Source organism: Symsagittifera roscoffensis, chromosome 3, assembly GCF_963678635.1.
Source record: "Symsagittifera roscoffensis chromosome 3, txSymRosc1.1, whole genome shotgun sequence".
In the NCBI taxonomy this organism is placed as follows: domain Eukaryota; kingdom Metazoa; phylum Xenacoelomorpha; order Acoela; family Convolutidae; genus Symsagittifera; species Symsagittifera roscoffensis.
In genome coordinates this window covers 35218287-35224881 of record NC_087064.1, presented here as the reverse complement: position 1 = coordinate 35224881, position 6595 = coordinate 35218287, and the positions used below count along the sequence as shown (strand labels likewise).

Sequence of the window (6595 nt, the reverse complement as noted above, 5' to 3'; positions counted from 1 at the left end):
GTCGCTTTTATAGCCGTAGTAAAATAGGCATATTTGTCATTCCCAAGATGGCGCCAAAAAAAAATTTTTTTTGGGCTGGAATATATATATCATGGCTTTCATTCTGTAGTTATATGATGAGCCAGCTATAATAGTCTTGCTTTAGTTATAATAAGATTTTTTGCTCGCTTTTCTCCCCAAGCTTAGACCAAAATCTAAAATTTTGCTTGATACGATATAACACTCACGCTTTCCGATGTTTTATTATGGAGCCCGCTTTTGCAAAGAAAACACACAAAAAAATCAACAAGGATAGTCGGTTACTATGCAAGTAGCACAAAATGCTCCGATCATAGTCTTAAAAAAGTACAACAAAATTTTAAAAACTATTGTCTTTTTTTTCGGCGTGGTGTGATAAAAGGAGGTCAACAAAAAACTGGAGATTAGGTATATTCGACATTCATAGTAAAATAAGCAAATTAATAAACAATTTTCGTAGTTTTTTGAAGTTTTTGATTCTCAAAATGGCGGTTTTAAAACTCCAAAAACTAATTACACTCGAGTAAAACTGAAATTAAGATAGATAAGCTATTGTAAAGGGCCTAAATTAAGCATAAGTAAGCATGCTTGCTCGCTTTACTCGCTCGAAATAGGACGAGAATTCAAAAATTTCAAACTGGTGTTCTTGACACTCGAAACCGAAAAATTTTTTGGAACTTTTTTAATATTGTTCGAAAAGAAAAAGGGAAACACAGCCTAAGACTAAAGTGCTTCCCCATTTTCGATGGTCGGAACGAACAGCAAAATTGACAACAGTGACAAAAAAATATGTAGCTGCTGGTTTGTTGGCGTAAAAGTATCTTCAACTGGCATTGGATGTAATGTTAAGTTTCAGAAGTTTTTTATTCGAAGAGTTTTTGAGTAAAAAACAGTAAAAAATAGTTCATTCGACAAGAAATTTGAATTTAATTTGATGTACTGCCTGTGGACTTTACTTGAAAATCGCCGGTCCAGCCATAATTTTCTACTTAGAGGGAACTCGTTACTTGGTACCATTGAAGGGTATTGAGGTGTTGAGAGATAGTTTTTTATCAGATTGATTGCGCGTCAATATTTTGAGTCAAACATCCAATTCAAGCCAATAATTTGTCGTAATTGAAGTAGTATCGCGGCTTTTTCTGTTCATCAGACTGCGGGAGGAGGTAGGAGACAGATGAGATTCGCCACCTCGGATCACGACTCCATCTACGACACAGACAACCAATCCAATTCAGAAGAACATGATGCATTTGGAGCATGGGAGGGGGAAGGGGAAGGGTACTCTGCGTTCTTGTCTAGGGAGTCCAGACCAATCACTAGATCCGTCACAAGGTCAGTACGCCAAAGATTTCAAGAAGCAATATGATTAAACTAATTTTGAAAATTTTAATTGAGTTTCATTGAAAAAAGCCAAAAATGAATAAAGTCAAAAGGAAGCTGAAGGAGAGACAAAATATGACGATTGTTTTTATAGCACGTAAATGGTTCGATTTTTTTTGATTACTTTTTTGTTCAAAGAGGGTCCAGATTCTCCAGCAACTTATACGAAGACAGTGGATCAAACCGCAGAGCTACGCCTTTTAAAGGGACAAAACCAATGACAGCCGATGAATTGGCTTCGTCCATACACCGACTCGCCTCTTCAGTCGGAACGCGACGGGGAAAAACCGCCGGAGGCAATGACTCATCACACAATCGAGGAATGTCGGCAAATGATTGGCGAGAACGGGACAGTGATAGTCGGATTATGCCGCTCGGACAACAACCGATGGATGCTCAAAGAATCAGCGACTTAGTAATACGATTGACCACTCCTAAGAGCAGCCACTCTTCTAGGTCCAGAGACACTTTGCCCAGCATCCGAAGAGTGAACCAAAAGCCGATGTCTGCACTGCAATTGGCAACTCTCACTGATCGACTGAACCGGTGCTCAGAAGCAGTCGACGCCCAGAGGATTCCCAAGCCAAACCAGAGAAGATTTGGAATAGTAAACTCGTTTATGTGGAAAGGGTGGAACTAAAAAAGGATCCCTACATAGATGATTGCTGATATGAAAATTCACTTTGACCGAACCCGTGTTCTATTATGTTTTGTTATATAAATAATTTTAAGATTGAATTATTTGTTAAGCCAATAAAAATATAACTAGAATATTTGATCAAATATTGGGAAAGTTGTAAAAAAAACAAGCACAATTGATATCATTTTGACACCTGATATATAGCGTTTCACACCAACTATTTTGCTTTAGAAAACTGGTGAAAAACTTAGGATATTAACACCGTACCGTATAGTTTTTTTTTGCAAAGCTTAATGCAAATCTCCCATAGAATTTTCCCTAAATTGCTAACGGACCAAATAAATTTTCTCTTCTTTAGGATGTGTGGCTTTCTGTTTGTTTTTCTTTCACTGAACAAAAATTACTTTTGAACTTCATTTTTCGTTTTGGCGATTTAAATTTTTTTCTATAAAGGTTCATATTCAATTTTTTTAGTTCATTAACACCTTCCAACGGTCTGTACTCTGTAGGCTGCAATTAAAAGAAAAGGATGGTTGGTCAATAAATCTATGTATCAGTAAATGGAAACGAGCGGAAAAAAATCAGTGAAATTGTCTTTTTGTTCCGAATTACTAAGGCCGATTTTTTATTCAGACCAATTTTTAAGCGAACAATTTCTGTGTGGGTGCTCGATCCCTGGATTTTTGTGTTCTCGGCGGGGTCACGCTCACCACTATACCAACTTGTCTCTACCATGCACATTAGAATTGAGGCAAGCTAATCAGTATTTTTAATTCATCATTTTCATATACATTTCATTCATATATATTAATTAAGTCTCAACTCATGACCATAAACTATTCGAAACTTGTTAAAGGATAGTCGGAACCTTCAAAGCTTTGCTGTGATAAGCGAGCACTCATGTTTGATTAAGTAAGACATGAATTGATGAGGAAGAATTAGTAAAAATCAGAAAAACGAAAAAAAAACAAAAACAAAAATGAAACAAAATCTTGTAATGTACTTAACAATTTAAAAAAAGTCATTGAAGGTCGATATTTACCTTTACAAGAGCAAGTGTCTTGTAATCGGAACTAGGCTTTTTTCGCGTAGAAATTCTTTCTTACAGAACTTAATAGCTTTTCTCACTTGATTTCTTATTGAACCCTGAAAACTTCCAGGTTCGTTCCCACTTGATTGCCTTTGTAACTTAAGATTTGAAGTTCCAGTCCCGGTGGGACTTTGTGTTTTTCAGTATAAAACTAAATTATAAAAATATTTTCCGGTAAAAATTGAATTGCCGGGTTTTCGTTTGTTTGCTTAAGTTTTGACGGCTTAGTTGCCACATTACGAATTTTCCTGCGCTTTAATCAATTTTGAGTATAGTTACAAAAGCTTATTCATTGTAATCTCATAGAGAACTTGATTTTATTGGCTCAACTGGTGTATGCTCAAAAATTGTCGGCTTGGTTTCAGCTTCGTAATTTTTATTCCGTTGCTAACTTATTATTCAAAATTCGAACTTGCGAAAACTGTTTTTACATTTTTGATTTTTTTCTATTTATGTTTTTAGGTATCGCAAGTGATGCGAAGCTCCGCTTTGCCTCTGTTTGAAAAATTTTGATTCCAAAATTTTTACAATAATCACGTTGTTTCGCTGAATGATTTGGAAACTTACTAAATTTTGGCTCGAGCTATTGACCACTCCCCGTTCAGAGGCTTTGTCTTTCTTCCATTCACCAGAAACTTCACAAAATTCGTCTTGTAGATTTGGAATCGAGATATCAATTGTCCTAACTATGTTCACTCAAAAATTAAGCTCCTCGTTTGACTGATACGAAATTCAAGCTAAATTATAACGAAACTTGCCATTTATCTACGCCGTATAAGTATGAACACATTGTTCAAATGTGAAACACCTGGTTTATGAGAAACAATTATGAAAACAATGCCTGAGCTGTTCAACTTGCTTGCATATGATTGAAGCAGCTAACCAGGGTACCTAGCCTCAAAAAAAGTTTTTTGTTACGATTAACGAAAGATTTGGGCTTCTTTTTGACGCAACTTCAGGTACCACAAATAAACGCTAGATTGGTTTGAATGGCACGCCATAACCAGAATAGTCACAAGAAATAAATAGCCCAGAAAGTTCCAACCAAAAAAAAACTAAAATTCAACTAACTTTGTCCCAAGTTTGTGCCACATTTTGTTTGCGTGTGACTAGATGAAAAGAACAAGTCTGAAGCTTATAACATAAAAAGGGCACAAAATTTACAGTTGTTTTGAAAAAATTAACAAACAAAAATTTAAAATTTTTCGCTGTTTTTGAAAAAATTTAAATTGCCAATGAAACGCTTCGAAAAGCTTCGGAATCTATATATTTTTGAAATAACACTTAATTTCTTTGCCTAAGTAAGCTTATTTTTATTATTATGAGACCTACTTGTTCGCACAAACTTATAAGGCCTACTTTGTTTGCACGAATTTAGACTTAATCAAACATTTTAAACCTTTTTTTGACACCGCAATAAGGAATTACGACTGAGGGAATGCTAATTTGATACAATTTTGACCCACTTTGAGAATTATTTGTGGACCTAGCTTTGCGTGGAAAATTGGCGGTAAAACTTTTTTGGCGGTAATAAATCATTTTTCTTGGTATCCAGAAAAAGAGTGAATAGACAGACTGTACATTATTTTAATCAGCATCGGAAATAATAGGTGTCAGAACAGTTTGAGATACATGCAGATTTTATCAATATATAGCATCAAGCGACTATTTGTTTTTTTTTATGCATCAAAAAAGCAGATGTGAATGATTTTATTAAAGCACAACGCTAAGAAAAACTAATAAAAATCTCCAAAACTTCTGCAATATGTAAGGAAACAGAATCCTTTTTAAAAATTTTAAGTAGCTCCGCTTAATTGAGGCGTAAAAATTCAATCTTTGAATGAACTTTGCAAAAACATTCTAAATAATTCAATTTACAATTAGCTCAAGTTTTTTCATGTTTCTAACCATTGTAAGCGGATTCTGCAACACGCAAAAAAATTTACCCGGAAGCCGCAACCTTGCTAGTTTTTGTTGATTTTCTCTGATGTTTTTGAACTCCACGAATAAATAATCAAAAACTTTATTGCTCAAAATCGCTTCGAATACAGGCAAATTTTTGGAATCCGCAGAACTATTAGCGGAATCTGTTGCGAACATTGCTGAATCCAGAATAGGTATTGAAATCTGCCTAAATTATAAGACTCCGCTTACAATTTGCGGAATTTGCTTTAAATTGCGGAATACGGAACAAATAGCTATTGTCCGTCGCTCGTTACGGAGTCCGCGACAAAACTAATGCTCTGAAAAAATACCTTACAGGTACTTGTGGTCGAAATCTAAGCATTTTTTTGCGGAATCTACTTTCAATTTTAAACACTTTTAAAGACTCTTCTCTGGATTCCAGTGACTGACAAGCACCAAACTGTGCGCTTTTTGATCCATTGTTTTCAAATTTTTTTTGTCTTTTAAGCAGTAGAAGTAATTGAACTAGCCAACCAACTTAAAAATATTACGTAAAATATCAAAAAAAATAAATGATCGAAATTTGGAAAAAGTACTTATCACGACCGCAAGTGTTTGAATAAAATATATGACTCGAACCCTTTCGACGAAATGTTTTGATACCTGATTTTGTGTGGAAAACAAAAATTAAATTAAAACATCTGATGATTTAAAGAGATGCAATACGTATACAAAACTGACGTTGTTTGAAAATCAAAACATGTTTAACCAGAAAAATATAACCAATTGATCATTACCTTGATCATAGTCGTCTCGGAATTTGTGTAGATTCAATTTGGACTTTTTGCTACCCAATTTTTTTTCATTTTTAACAAAAGCGAAACATCAAGACAACTCAGATAATGAAACAGAACGCAAATTCTTTCAACCAAGTTTTTTTATTTGTTCTGGCCATTAAAAATGGGGAGGAATTTTGTATTCGTGTATTTTTTTTTAGTTTTTGTTTTCACTTAAAATCAGTTACAGCAAATACTAATCGGAAGAGTTCGGGTGATATATCATTGTGAAATCCTTTCAGTTGTGATTCTTACGACTTCTAAATTATTTCAAAAAATTAACCCAGTATTGAGAAAAACTTGTTCAAAATTTTTTTGATTTTTAGTCTAAATTCGTGTGAATAAAGCCAGCAAGCTGCAGGTTTACAATAGGAGGAAAAAGTTATTTATAGTTAATTTAAGCCGTTCGAAAAATTTTTTTAACGCTTGTATTAGCGCCGTTTTGGGAATAAAAAATTGTATGATTTTTTTTTAGTTATTTTTCTTTACACTGTTGACCAGTTTTGCCTATTTTATGCCTGCATGACTATCGAATATGCCTTAGTTATTGTTTTTTGTTCAGATAAAAAGATGCGTTTCGTAGTTTTTTTTAGACTAGTACCTGCTTTCCTTGTTTCATTTTATTTTTAGACTCTCGTTTTCAAAGTTTTATTATTTGAAATTTGATTTGCTTCTAAAGTTTAAAAATATCAAATGGAGGTAGCTGTCCATGGTCCGGAATTCAGT

The 6595-nt window shown here is 34.2% G+C and overlaps 1 protein-coding gene across 1 annotated transcript in view; it reads left to right on the top strand.

Moving 5' to 3' along the window:
* Positions 1-6595, top strand: part of LOC134842663 (116 kDa U5 small nuclear ribonucleoprotein component-like) — a 410937-nt gene that overhangs the window by 151076 nt on the left and 253266 nt on the right. The window lies entirely within an intron of this gene.